We start from the raw sequence: 13761 nt of genomic DNA, 5'->3' as shown, positions 1-13761 counted from the left end.
TCACCCCATATTTCATTCATCAAGCACAAGTTCTGTTGAAAACATTCTATACAGAACAATCCAATTAATGGACAGATTCCAATGCAGAGCAGCTACTGTTATTTTCTGTTACAGATTTTCAGTACCTCTTAACTTCTTACATTTTCTTTTGACAGTGATTTAAGAACTACAAACAAACAAATATGTAAAAAATTCTGTTGTGTGTGCAGAAAAACAAAAATACAGACTCAGAGAGACACTGATTTTCTTTATATTGTGTGTGTGTATGTTTGGATAAATGTTCTTAAAGTGCTCTAGGATGCAGCTTCCCAGGCTTTGTTTCCTGTAAACCCTGTGTTGTGGGTGGGCAATTTCGGGGGTTATCACCTCTCCTTTTCCTGCTCTCCCCTAAGTGGGACTTCCTCTGCTGTGGGCAGTGCAACAGCTCTGCTCTGCTCTACTTGTCGTGTCCCATTTGCTGCCACCCAAATCAAAAGCAGGGCGTTTGGCACATCTCTGAGACAGGTTTTTTTTTTTTTCCAAAAACAACCTTCCAAGGACATAACTCCACTCGGTGCCATTCCCGGGAACCAGGCTGCGTTTCTAAGCCCATTTGCTTTATGTGCTGCTTCCTGTTCTTTTCACATTCTCCTCTCTTTTGTCTTCTAAGCCTAAACTGAGGAGATTCTCAGGGCCAGATTAGAACTTTCCTTCCAGGTGAGATCAAAGACGATCTGTTAGAGGCCTGGTTGTCTCTTTCACAGCTAAAAAAAAAAAAAAAAATCCAACTTCTCAACATCTGCTGAGGCCAGCACAGATGTACATGCATTGTACTATGGTAGAGGATTTAAGGCAAATTTCTGAAGCTGTTCTCAACACCTTTCACTGCCATTAATATTTTATTTGAAAGGATCTAAATGCCAAATCTTAGTTTGTGGATTACGACAAAAGAATCAGTTAGGTAGGCATAACTGCTTTCCTGAAAGAGTTATCCTATCTTGTCCACTTTCCATCACTTTATATTTCAAAATGTAAAGATTTTCAGTGTCAGGGTCAGCTCTTTTAGGAGTAGGTAATGGATGTAGGATCTGCTCATGGTCAGAACCTCCACAAAAAATTTCTCCTATTTACTATTTCTCACCTTTTCCCACTGCCATTTTCCTATTTTCCCCCTTTCCCTTTAGGATTTGTATGATCTATTTTGGGTCCACATGGGATAATTTCCTCCTCAGCCATCAGCTGTGCCCCACTGTCACACAGATGTCACACACCAATGGCACTGAATTTGTGGGGTTTGGGCCGAACAGGGGGAAGCAGAACCGTGCAGTTGGTGGTGCTGAAACAGGCTAGTGGCACTAAAACACACATTATGACAATTATGCCAGTGGTTAAAAGGAAGGAAAATTACAGGAACAGCATAAGGAGAGCACTGCAAAGTCTGCAGATTGGTTTGGTACAGGAAAGAGGAACAGGGCATGACAAAACTCTGACCTTACTGTCAGTGTGAGAACTTAGCAGGAGAGAAGGCATGGAGCCTGAGCTGAGATTAAGGGAGCCTTCAGGAGAGAGACTGGAGAAGCACAGAAAACATGAAGTAAGAGATGGAATTTTGCCCTCACCTACACAGAGCCTTGAACAAGTATTTGATTTTAGTGCCGAGGAAAAGGCAATTGGATAAAAGGATTGGAGAAGGTGGGCAAAGACACAGTGAGAGCAGCAGGAGCTTAAGAAAGCAGCCACGTCTGCAGGTGGTTTGGGTTGAGGAGGGCAGAGGAGGTGGCAGCAGCTCTATATTTATTCCTTCCCTATCATTACAGGTCATGTGTGTGCATGTAATGGCATTTCTCTCACAGCTTTTTCAAACCATCACCCTTGGCTGGTAGCATTTGTGCAACTTCCACATAAGATCAATAAGAAAACCAGGTTCCTGCTGGACTTCATAAAATCTCAGGAATGTCTCCTTTGGAAGGGTCAAAACTCTGCTGGGAAAAGACAGGATAGGGGTTTGCTTTAGGGTTTTCTTATAGTTCTGTTGTTACTCTGTGGGAGTGCAGCAGCATAAAGGATGTTGGTTGGGTGACTGAACTTCTGGAGATGGAAAGAGTTCTTCCTCCTATCTATGTTGTTCATTTGATAAATTTGTAATTTTTATCAGCATTTGCTTGGTTGCACACTTCCAGAGGGGCAAAGTGTAGATAGGGCCAGGAAATCTTAGGGAAATTCTAAGGAAATTCTTCTGATTCTGGAAAAAATTGTTACAGAGGCTGAAAGTCCCACAGAGTGGTGGTAACTGTGGGGTGAGTTAGTAAGGATATTCTCCAAACTCCTCCAGACTTTGTGGAGGGTACCAGGCTCCAGCCCTATGACAGACACAGTGCAGCAAAGCCGTGGTGGCTGGGGTGCACGCTGGATACTCTGGGGTTTTTCCACTCTGTTACCAAAATGTTTATGACAAAAATGCAAATTACAGCTGCAAGGCTTGCAAATGTACACGATGCTTTGAAGGGAAGTGTACTGTGTGAATTCCCTGCTCCAATTTATGCTCCCTCTTTTCCCCCTCAGGTACGGACTCCTGCAATTCTTCATCTGCACCTTCAGCACATTGTACCTCAGACTGCATAAGAAAGTTTCTTCAAAGTTTCCTTTTGTGCACTGAACTAGATTTGTTTGTTTGTTCTGCAGCCAAATGCAAAACCTTCTCCAGCCAAGGCAAGTTTAACTGAGGCTCATCCTTCTGGACCTGCTGCCATCTGGGACTCTGACATTGTGCCCTGCTGTACATGGGGATAAGAGGTGAAACACAGGAGATGTTGTTACACACTGGGTTTTCTTGGCATCTGACAATAACTGGGTATTGCTTCATCAGTTTGAGTTAATCAGTGCATCCTTCAGTCTCCAATGGCCCAGGTTATGCTGTGCATGGTGGGAGTATCCTCAGCTGCAGTGTGTGCCCCACAGCTTCCCTGCAGACTGCCTGTGGTACCCACCTAAAGACACTCCTGGTAATGTTCAGTGAGCAGAGCAGGAAGCACTACTCTGTAAATCCTGGGAGAGTATGCAGAAAAGCCAGTGTCACTTGTCTTCTGGATGAAGCTGCTGGGATATAGCTGAATTTTGCTCAGTTTCTGAATTTCTCGGAATTCTTACGTGAATAAAGATAGTAAGAGTTACCCAATGTGTATCTGAGAACAAAACCTGGATTCATAATGATTTAGACACACCTCTAGACCTTTTCCCCTAGTATTAGTTTGTGGGATTGCTTTTCCCAGCCTTTCCAGCACATTAGGTCTCCACAGGGCTGGTTATTAGTGAGAGGATTCAGAGGAGACGTCCCTGGGGAGCCTGAGATTTCTGAGTGGGTGGTCACAGTGGTTAGAAAGGAACAACTGTTGTTACCTGTCTGTGCTCCTGGCAGGTGAACAGAATCATTCAGGCACAGAAAACATCTCAGCACAGGTTCCCTGAGCCTGGGGTGCAGCCCTGGGACTTGTCACGTTGTCACCTCAGCTTCTGTAGCCCACAGCAAGCACAGGAATTGTGCAGCCACTTCTGCCCTTTCCCTGTCCCTGTCTCTCTTAGGCCACGAGAGCAGGCACTCAGCTACAGCTGACTGGAAAGTGGCACTTGGCATGAGGCCACTGAAATGGGTTGTTGTTCTTGCTGTCCTGCAAAAGAAAAAGTGTTATGGCAGCACTTTAGTACAACAAAAATTTATATTTATGCAAAACGTTGGATGTTACAGTCAGAAGAAAAGAAATCTGTATGAGGCTGTAAGTAAAGGAATGGACTTATCAAAAGAAGCACAGTATGAAAGGAACTGTAATTTCAGTTGCCATTGATACTCATTGGTGATAAACTCATCTGTTAAGGAAATAAATGCCAATGTACTTTTGTAATTTAAATGAGAACTTGTAATATGGAAAATATGCTTCCTGTTCAGATCCTTGAAGGTTTGCTTTGAAATGGGAGTCCCCTGTGATGTCTGTTTCATTTTCTTTTATTGTTAAAGTGTTGTGTCACTGATGACATTTCTGCTGAATGCTGCCCAATTATAACATTGAACATCTGCACGGGGACATTATCTCCTCCCAGAGGGATTGTGGGAAACAAGCACATTGGTAAACACAAGGGTAACTGAAATTGTTTGTAGGAAATTTAGTCACTTTGCTGGCTGCCAAAGGTTGAGCTTTACTAACAAAACAGTTTTTGCCTTTTATAGTTAGATCAAACATTAAGGGAAAGAAAGCTTTTATAATAACTATGAGGAAAAAGTTGTGGCTTGCACTGTACTTTTAAAAATAATTTTCATGGGTGAGTGGGTGTTGGGGGGCCAATTTGCTTTGATTTAAGGTATGTGTTTGTAATATCCTTACTACATCATTTAGGGCAAAATTTAATTTATTCTTTCTGTGAAGTAAATGAAAATCTACTAAAATGCCCAGGATCACATACAATAGTATATAGATGTAAATGTCATATATTCAGTCTAAAGTGAAACCATATTATCTTGGTGCCAAGGTTCTGGATTTTTAACAATTCAGTTGATGTTTTAATTCCAATTATGGTTTTTGTGGTCAGACAGTGAAATGATTATGCACGAAATTCCCATCCAAGTCGGTGGGAATCTCATGTGTGCAAGTTTTGCAGGCTTGGGGGCATAACCACACACAGGCTATTTCCAGTAGAGCTTTCACCAGAACCCTTTAACCCAGACCTTTGCAGGGGAGGAAGGGAGGAAACAGGTGGAGCCTCTGTGTCCCCTGCTCAGTGTCCTTGGGGGAAAGGCAGGAGAGAAGATGAGATGGGATTCATTCTTTATGAGATGGGACACTAAAGTTGCCTTGAGGAACTCGAATCATACTTAGCTACAGTAAAAGCCAAGAATTAATGTCTCCATTCCTGTTTTTATTTTATCTTTATATGTTGGATTAAACAATAGCTTGTTCTGATCCTGGCAGTATTATAAATTTTGAATTATTCTCTTTAATTCCTTTCAATGACCACTGAAATGATCTGCAGCAATCATCCAAAATGCTTAATTTAAAGTGTTATTGCAGTGCTTAGGACTGTTGCTGTGGAATGTTGTCCCTTAATTCTTCCCTGTTAACTTTTATGAGGGATATAGCCGTTGAAATGGGTGGGAGGGATTCTGTCACACAGGAAGTATTCTATATTTTCTTAATGGGTAAATATCAAATGAATCCTTTGTTTTGATTTATCTCAACAATATATCTGTCTGCAGCTCCCCCTCCCTCCCCAGCCCAAAATGAACAGTCCTGCTGTTGAAATGAGAGAAAGAATGTTTCTATGTCTTGAAAATAGAACTAAAAATACCTGCTTGACCTGTGGGCTTGCAGACAGCTCGCAGTGGTGGTTAACACGAGCCCCCTGCAGAGATCAAAGCCTGGCCCCATCCTGCCTGCAACACCGCCTCAGTACCTTGTTGTTAGGCAAAAAGTGAGAGACTGCTCCCCTCTGCTGTGGAAAAGCAATGTTTATTTGATCTTGGCCCTCTTCTGAATAATTTTGCTAAATCTAATTGCTCTTGATGTTTTACCCAGTACATCATGGGCTTTTTCAAAAGTAGCTCTTTCAATGGGTGAAGCTTCAGAATACAGTAAGGACCACTTCAAATATCTCTCATCAAGGCAAAGAACTCTAGATAGATTACTGCAGATCAATCTGTATAAACCCTGCAGAAATACTGAGGCTCTTTTAAGTTAAAATGTACTTTACAAAGCCCTTATGTTGTGAAAGGTGAAATACTCTGCAATTATTAAGAGAGTTATCATGTGAAAAGACCTAGAGAGGGCTGTTTAATTCACTGGTTCCTGTCAATTTATGATGAAACAAAACATATTATTAAATTATTTCCAGGGTATTTATTACTGTGCATTAAGATTTTATGTTACCACAATGTGAACTTCCTGCATGTCGAACGGCAGCCCTGGTTCTAACAGGAATGCTGCTGTTTCTGCCATGTCTTGCTGGAGTGCAATCAAGAAACTTCTACTGACAGTCGTGAAGGGCTTTGCAGTGGGCTGAGACCTTTGGTTACTGCTCACACTTCTGTGCCATGCAGGTGGCTTAAAAGCCTTGCTGCACATCCCTAAGAGGTTTCCTGGTGATCCCATGGATGGGAATGATGGCTGGCAGGTGTTTTTCAAGTAGAAATCTCTGTAAACTTAAATTGTGCTTCACTGAAGAGTTCATAGTGTATGATCCCACAGCAGGTGATGAGCAGGGGTGATGGTAATGCCTCCCTTTCCTGTGAGACTGGAGCCTTTGGGAAATATGGGTCCTCTTCCAAAGTCCACTGCAGTTGTGGTGGCTGACATAACCTCTGTGTGTTTTCTGTCACAGAGTTATTGAAAATCTCTCCTTCCTGACCCTTAAACACCGTGCTGGTATCCAGTATGACATTCCAGTGAATCCCTGTCTGGGTGCAGAGGGTGCTTTAGGCAGATTCAGAACATGCAGGTGACAGATTGTCTTCCCTGGGCAGGAGGACACCAGCTGCTCAAGCACCATTTGTTGCCTCCATTTCTTTTGCTGCAACCAAAGGAGCAGCTAGGTTAGGTGGGTGTAGAGTTGATGTGGGGAGGAGAGTGATCAGGAGCCGTCTCTGCAGCAGCAGGAGCAGTGGTCAGCCCCATCCTTTAGCAGCTGCAGGAGTAAAACCACCATTAGGCAAGGAAGGGCTTTTGGTTCTGCCTCACCCCCTCGCCCTCCTAGAGCCAGAAGTGGCTGATCCCTGCCTTGGCTCAGAAGTGGCTCATCCTGTGTCCCCACATGCTCTCATTCCATGGAGATTCCTCACGTGGCTCCTCTCTGCAGCCCCCAGCGGGTTATTTGCTGGCAATCACTCCCAGCTTTCCTGCTCACTGAAGACAGTTCTACTGTACCTGTGGGGCTTCATCAATAAGAGGAAGTTTTTAATGTCTGCGTGAGCTGTTACTGTGCCTGGAGAGAGGATTTCGTGCGGATGGGCACCGGGGCTCAGCTCTGCACCAGCACAGCTGCCTGGGCTCTGGCTGTGCTCAGGGCTTGGAGCACAAGCAGATCTTTTGCTGCTTCCGACCTCTGGGGAAAAGAAAAACTCTTCCCTGCACTGAGCCTGTCTATTTAATGGGTAAAGGAATTCAGATCAATAAAAGAAAATAGCAGCAGATCTGGAGGAATTCCCTAGGGCCAGAGGGGGCATCTCACATCCTGGTACACTGCTTTGCTTCTGTGCACTTCCAGAAGAGCTTTTCCACTGCTGCTGGAGGCTGTTCTTCCTCTCCACTGCTCAGGGCACGAGCCCTCTCTGCGCTGGCCTCTCTACAGGACTGAGTTTTGTTCTGAGGTGATGAAGTGATCCCTCCTTTACACTCCTCAGACTTTCACCTTTCCACTTTGTTTGATGGGAGATTTATAAAGACAGAGCTCCTCTGTTGGCATTTATTTCAACATTAGATAGAATTTGTGATTAAAATCATGACTCTGGCACATTAAACCAAAGTTCAGTGTGAAAAAAGCAGCTTTATCTTATAAGTGTTATGATGAGTTCCTTTATTTCTAGGTTTTTCAAAGCTCCTCCCCCAAAAAAACTTCTTAGTTTAAAGACTTTAATTTCAAAACATTTATTAATAATGTAAAGGGCTGCCTGCCACTCAAAAGCTATAAAGAAACTCTAAAATCAAAGAGAAATAGTTTCTTCATCAAAGCAAAAAAAATTCCAACTACAACTTTGGTGGTGCTTTGCTGTGTTTTTCAGCCCACTTAATAAATCCTTACCAGAGCCAGTCCTCAACACACAAATTTGCAGTCTGTCTCAGCTGGTACAAAATACTACATTTTAAAATTTCTGGATTGTGTTTCTAGTTACATTATTGATTTGTATGTGAGTTTCAAGAAATCAATTATGCCCAGCTTTTTTAGAAGGCCTCAATTTCTGCTGCTTTAAAATACGAGTTACCTGGGGAGAAACACCTTCACTCACTGAAAACCTGCAGCTTCCAGAGGGTTCTTAAGGACCCTGAACACCTTGCTGGGTTTGGAACTGGTGCCTTTGAGAAGCACATTTGATCCATGTGTAAAATATCTCCAAGTCAGTATTTGCTGAGTGGTTGGAGGGCCTGTGAGCAAGGTGAGCACTGATGGCACAGGGGAGCTCAGCCTCGTTAACACGAGCTGAGAGCCACCGGGGGAGCTCCTGCGAGGAGCAGATTGCACGAAAACCAAGTTAAGGCAACCTCAGAAGAAAAGGTGGCTGACAAAATGCTTTCCCTTGGTGGAAACGAGCCTCAAGTTACTTTTCACTACTATTTGTTTGCTTTGGAAAGGGGGTTAGGGATTTTCACCTTGTCCTTAGGGCAGCAATTTGCTCACCTTACACCTTCAAGTAACATTTGTTAGATTACTGTGTTTTCCTTTGATTTGTTCTCTTGTTGCTATAGAGGTTGTTTTTACGTAAAATCAAGCACAGTTATTGATACAATTTGTTGTGCACTATAGATTCTATCAATCTGCCATGGGACATACAGTAAAAAATTGGGGGTTTTATGTTGCCTGAGGTCCCTCTCCCAGGAACTTATTGGGAAGATTTCTGGGATAAGAACAGCAACAAAAAACCAAACAAAATAACCCAAATGAAGCAAACACCCAGACCCTGCCAACACATATCATTTTACAGCACTGCAAATATAGCCAGAATTTGAGATTTAGGTTTTTTCCAGAATTTCCTTATTATAGAAGAGTTTAGGCCACATACTCTGCTGAATAAACTGGGTAGCAGAGAGAAATCTCCTGGCAGCATTTCAGTCACAGTCACTTCACTCTGAACTCATGGAAATACAGAACCAAGGTTGTTATGCTTATAACCACATTCAAGAAAGTACTAAAGATTTTGAAGTGGTTTTTTTTAATATTTATTTTTTATATGCATTATGTCAGACATATCACTGGAAGCTTTTTATGTAATAACTAAATTAAAATGCTGGGACTTTTTTCACATAATTCGGTTGTGAATGGTGACATAAAATACCTTTCAGAATGGCCGAAACCATCTATTCTTTAGGTCCAGCAACAGTTAAACTCCTAGCTGGCACTTTGTGAAGACATTTTTAAATTTGTGACTCTCTTTGTGACCTGCAAGAAGAGTGGAAATCATCAGAATGAATTTCCAGCACCAGGCTTCCTGTTTACATTGTTCAGGGGTAGTTACAGCTTGTTAACATGGACTTGCTGTTCATGGCTAATGATACAATTGAGTCATCTCTGTGCAGTTCTCAGCCATTTAAAACTGTCGTAAAATAACCCAAATAATGGGATGATCAAAGCACTGCAGCCGGCTCTGCATGAGAGTGTGACTGCAGCATTTGCAACCATTGCTATGGAGTACTGTAAATACATTCACAGTAGTACAAAAGAGATATTCAGGTTACAAAAACTACAGTTCAGACGGGATAGAATAATAAAATAAATATTCAGCTGTGCTTGAGGTCCTTGAATATTCCCCTAAATGCCTTTGGGTGACTGCTGTGATGTGCCTGCTTCCCAGTGAACAGGTACCCAGCACTTGTTTGAGAATGAGGATTCATTAAAGCATCTCAAATCAAGCATACGAAAAGGGAGATACAAAGAATGATTAGAAGCCTTTGCTGTGTTTTGTTGTTTTGGTCTTTTTTCTCCTTCCAGTTGGCTGCTTAAACCAGGTGATTTCAGCTTTCTTTGTAAGAGCTATGGTACATATGCTTTGCTGGCTCTGGATGAATTCAGAGTGTGTTCTATTTTCCACAAAAAGCTTTTGGTTGTCATTGCACAGAGTGTTGCATAAGTCAGTGATAAATCAAACTAATATATTTTAAAAACTAAGCATTAGGAGGTTTTATAGTTTAAAAGAAATCACAAAAAGCACAAGGGCTGACTTTATATCACCTCTCCTTTGAGACCTAGTTTATTTCATCACTGATGTGAAGCATGTAGTACAAAACAAGATGACCTGTTTTCATCCCTGCTATAATTCCACTCCAGTAAAAAGCCTTATGCCAGGAATGAATTTGTCCCTATGTAAAAAAGGTCTTCACTCCTCCCAGGAGGAGACTGAAACTGCATTCTGTCTGTTTTCATCAAGTCTCTTTATCTCACATCAAGGGGAGCTGATTGAACAGAAGGAATTCCTAATTTGAGTCACTTGTCATTCAAGCTCTTCAGGTTGAGATACAGCGTTTCCAGCTTTGTTTGGCACAGGCAAATTCACCTCTTGCAGCCAGCCCAGCCACTGAGTGTAGGGCTGGCAGCTGAGCCTGATGGGCTCTGTTGCTGTGTGTGACAAACACTTCGGAAGGGCTTTGAGATGTGACTAGAAATGAACCTTCATCACTGTGTTTCCTTCTAATACTTCATCACTGTGTTTCCTTCTAAACACACTCGGTGTATTGGGATGGATCTTCCACGTTTCACTCAGCAAGCACTCCAAACTAGGCTGCTGCAGCATCCCAGGAATAAAGCAGTGAAAGCATGGCTTTTAGATTTCAGTGAGCGTTTAGATGGAGGGTTTTGGATTGGTATGTACTCCAGAACAGTAAAATGTAGATCTCTGTATAGGTCTCTCAGCAAAGAAATTACAGCTATTTTCTAGGCATCAAAGTCGTGGGCACTAAAATGCTTCACTAGCTTTTATATATATTTTACAGCTATTTTACATTACTGGGGGGTTTGCTTCTCTAAGTAAGTGGAGTTCTTGTAGCTTTCTCTGGGTCTTATCACAAAAATTCTTTGCATGTAACTTACAGGTAGACTTTCAGTTTAACTTCTAGCCATCAGTAGGGGAAATGTTCCGTAGAGGCAGAGAGTGCCTTTTTTTTTAAATGAGTGTACAAGAGAAGCTAGAGCCAGGAAATATGTAACATGATTACAGTCATTTTCCTTGTCACTTTTCCATTGTTTTCATTTCTTGGTGTAGTGAGAATCCTTCCTCTGAAAAAAGCTGCCACTGCTGTTGGCTAGAGTCAGACACTGTCAGTGTCTGAAAGGGACATTGCTTAAAGGTACTGGGTAAGAAGAACAACCAAAATGTTCAGTCCTGTAATTTATTTCAGGTTGAGTTCAGGAATTTAGAGGGAAAAAAAGTTATCTAAATCATGCTGGGGTGATAAATCCTGTAAGTTTGCAATAGATCTGAATATTTTTTGTGTTTTCCTTGAGAAGAGCATTGCAAAGTGCAGATGTGAGGGCTGTTATCTCAGTGACACTGCAGAAGTCTGGGCAGCCACAAAAGCTTTCTCACACAGTCAAACTGTCCTGGGAGAATCTAATTTGCTGCTGAGGTATAATACCAAACAAATGCTTTTCATTAAGGAGCTGCATGATACAGGATCAGTCTAAGAAGAGGACTGAGCCTTTGAAATGTAAACAAAGTGGCTCCTCAAGGTAACATCCTCTCCTTTAATTGGATCTGCCTTGAAAACAGCACTTTCCTTGGCAGAAGAAAACAAACTTTTACTGGCACACTGCTGCACCCCTCCAGCTCCTACCTGACCACATTGCTTGTAAGAAAATGAGTACTTTTTCCTAAGTGCAGTGAGCCATATGCTGCTGTCACAACGTTTGAGCTCAGCTGAGAGGTGCCAAGATGTGAGCAGAGGGTCTGAACGGCAGCAGCTCTGTCTGAACATCCCTCGTGGCCTTTGCAGCATCACCTGCTCAGTGCAAGCTGAGCACATCTGGGGCCTTGCAGCTCATGCACGAGCACCAAACCCAAACCTCTGGGTAGTTCTGACTTCACAGCCCACGCCTGTGCCTCGGTTCAGCCCTGAGGTTGCTCCAGTGAGGAAGACACAGCAGGGCTGATGGGATTTTCCTGCTCTGTGATTGTCTGAGCCTTGACTATCAACAGGTATTCAATCCCTGATATAGGAATAGATATTTATGTGGGTTTTTCTGTACAATCACAGTTTTACAGATATAAAAGTAACCAAGCCCAAGTAGTTGCACAAAATTATTTTATAAGATTCTATCTTTCTTATGACAAAGAAGTACAGATGTTAAAGATAGGATGAATTCATTTTTTTTTCTCTGGAAACCAAAAGTTTAGTCTCATCAGCTGAAGTTCTCTCTTTTGTGGGGATTTTTATTCTGTGTGCAGTAAATGCTCCAAGCTCCAAGCCTTGGTGAAGAATGTGTTTTGACTAATTTCAGTTTTATGGGTGTCAGTTAAGAATACCATGTGTGTCTCAATGTCAGAAGCTGCTTCTTTGTAATTTGTGGCCTCATGGCTCACATCTTGTCAGAGCAGGGGTGGTTTTGTCTGTCTGAGCTATGTCTAATGTTTATTGGAGATTTTGCACCTGGACCGTGAAAGCTCCCCAACAAACAGGGGCTGACTTCAAGAACAACAACCTCAGAATTTCTGTTTGATTCTTAGGCTCCTGTGTAAGCAGCAGAAGGGCACATGCCAAACCTGACAATGAATTCAAAAAACCATCTAGAGCTAAACCCAAATCTCATACATGTAATGGGAAAGGATTTTCCCAGCATTTTCTTTCTGCTCACTGCCATGGTTTACATCCTGTTATGGATGGGAATGTGCTTTCCCTTTCCTTTAAGTATGCAAAGTCTTGGTAGCAATTTTCTACTTTTTGGTAGCTTCATACTAAACCCAAGAGCTTTTGTGAACAGACTGGGAAAACAGTTTGGGAAATGTGATCTTCAGTTGAACCCTAAGCCGAGAGTGAAGCAGAAGCCTTGCTGTGTATTTCTTACAGCTGTATGCAAAGGGGCTCCCTTGGATCATTGCCGGTGTTCTGGGGGCAACTCTCTTTGGCTGGGAATTGAAACAGTGAAAGCCCACAGAAAACAGAAGGTTCTTAAAGGAAGGAAAGAGAGAAAATGCCTGAACATTCACAGCACTATGGGAAGCACTGCCCAGGAATCTCTGCCTCGCTGGGGAAGCAGGAGCAGACAGAAGCTGCACTCTGCTGAGAGCTGCTGTGTCTGTGAGGGGGAACTGAACTGGGGCAGGTCCTCAGTTGCTCTACCTGAGCAGTTTAGAGGGCTCAGGTATGTGCTCAGGTGCTCAGTGCTCAGGTTGGACTGATCACTTGTGCTTCCTTGTCCTGCTTGCACTGCACGTTGGGTGTCTGAGCAGGAGGGCAGCCCAGGAGGGCTTACACTGCACGTGTGAGCTCAGCTGATATCTGATATCAGGCTGATACCTGGCACTGGTATTGCCCCAGCCACCAGAATCAGCCCACAGTGAAGGCTCAAAGGCAGCATTTTGGTGTGGTGTTCCTGGAAGTGCTCTGTGGAACCCCAGTTCTGAACCAGAATACCTCCATGGTGTGCTCTGTGCACGCAGTGGGGGAAGGGGGATGATCAAAGGAGATGATGATCAAGGATCTTATTTCTCTGCCTTATCTAGTTCTTGTTGCTACATAAATAATGCAAATATAAGTGCAGTCACAGGGATCCCAGTCTTCCCTCAGCTATGAATATATTCTAATAGATTTAGTCAATTATAACAAAAATACAAAAAGACAGAAGTCTTTCTTCATTACAGCAGAGCTTCTACAACAATTAAACAGCTCCAGTAAACCTAAATTCTTCTTTGAAAGGTTTATTGTATGAACACTAAGCTTTGTACCGTTCTGGGACCTGAATTAAAACCATCCATTGGGCAGTGGCATTTCTGGATAGGAATGGGAACGTGGGCAGCTTGAAAAGAAAGAACAAAGTCCTGGTTCCAGTGGCTTTAATTTGTTAAAGATCTTGTTAGGGCTATAAAACTTTACCAGGTAC

General features: G+C 42.7%; 1 long non-coding RNA gene across 4 annotated transcripts in view; it reads left to right on the top strand.

The window, feature by feature from the left end:
• Positions 1-3154, top strand: part of LOC128797247 (uncharacterized) — a 29860-nt gene extending 26706 nt beyond the window's left edge. For all 4 annotated transcript variants that reach the window (XR_008434069.1, XR_008434067.1, XR_008434070.1 and 1 more), the window contains exon 3: positions 2662-3154. This is a non-coding gene — a long non-coding RNA (uncharacterized LOC128797247). The remainder of the gene's footprint in view (positions 1-2661) is intronic.
• The last annotated feature ends 10607 nt before the right edge of the window (positions 3155-13761 follow it).

This window comes from Vidua chalybeata, chromosome 18 (genome assembly GCF_026979565.1).
Source record: "Vidua chalybeata isolate OUT-0048 chromosome 18, bVidCha1 merged haplotype, whole genome shotgun sequence".
Taxonomy (NCBI): Eukaryota; Metazoa; Chordata; class Aves; order Passeriformes; family Viduidae; genus Vidua; species Vidua chalybeata.
Note: the sequence above shows the minus strand (reverse complement) of the source record. Positions and strands in the feature narration are given on the sequence as shown.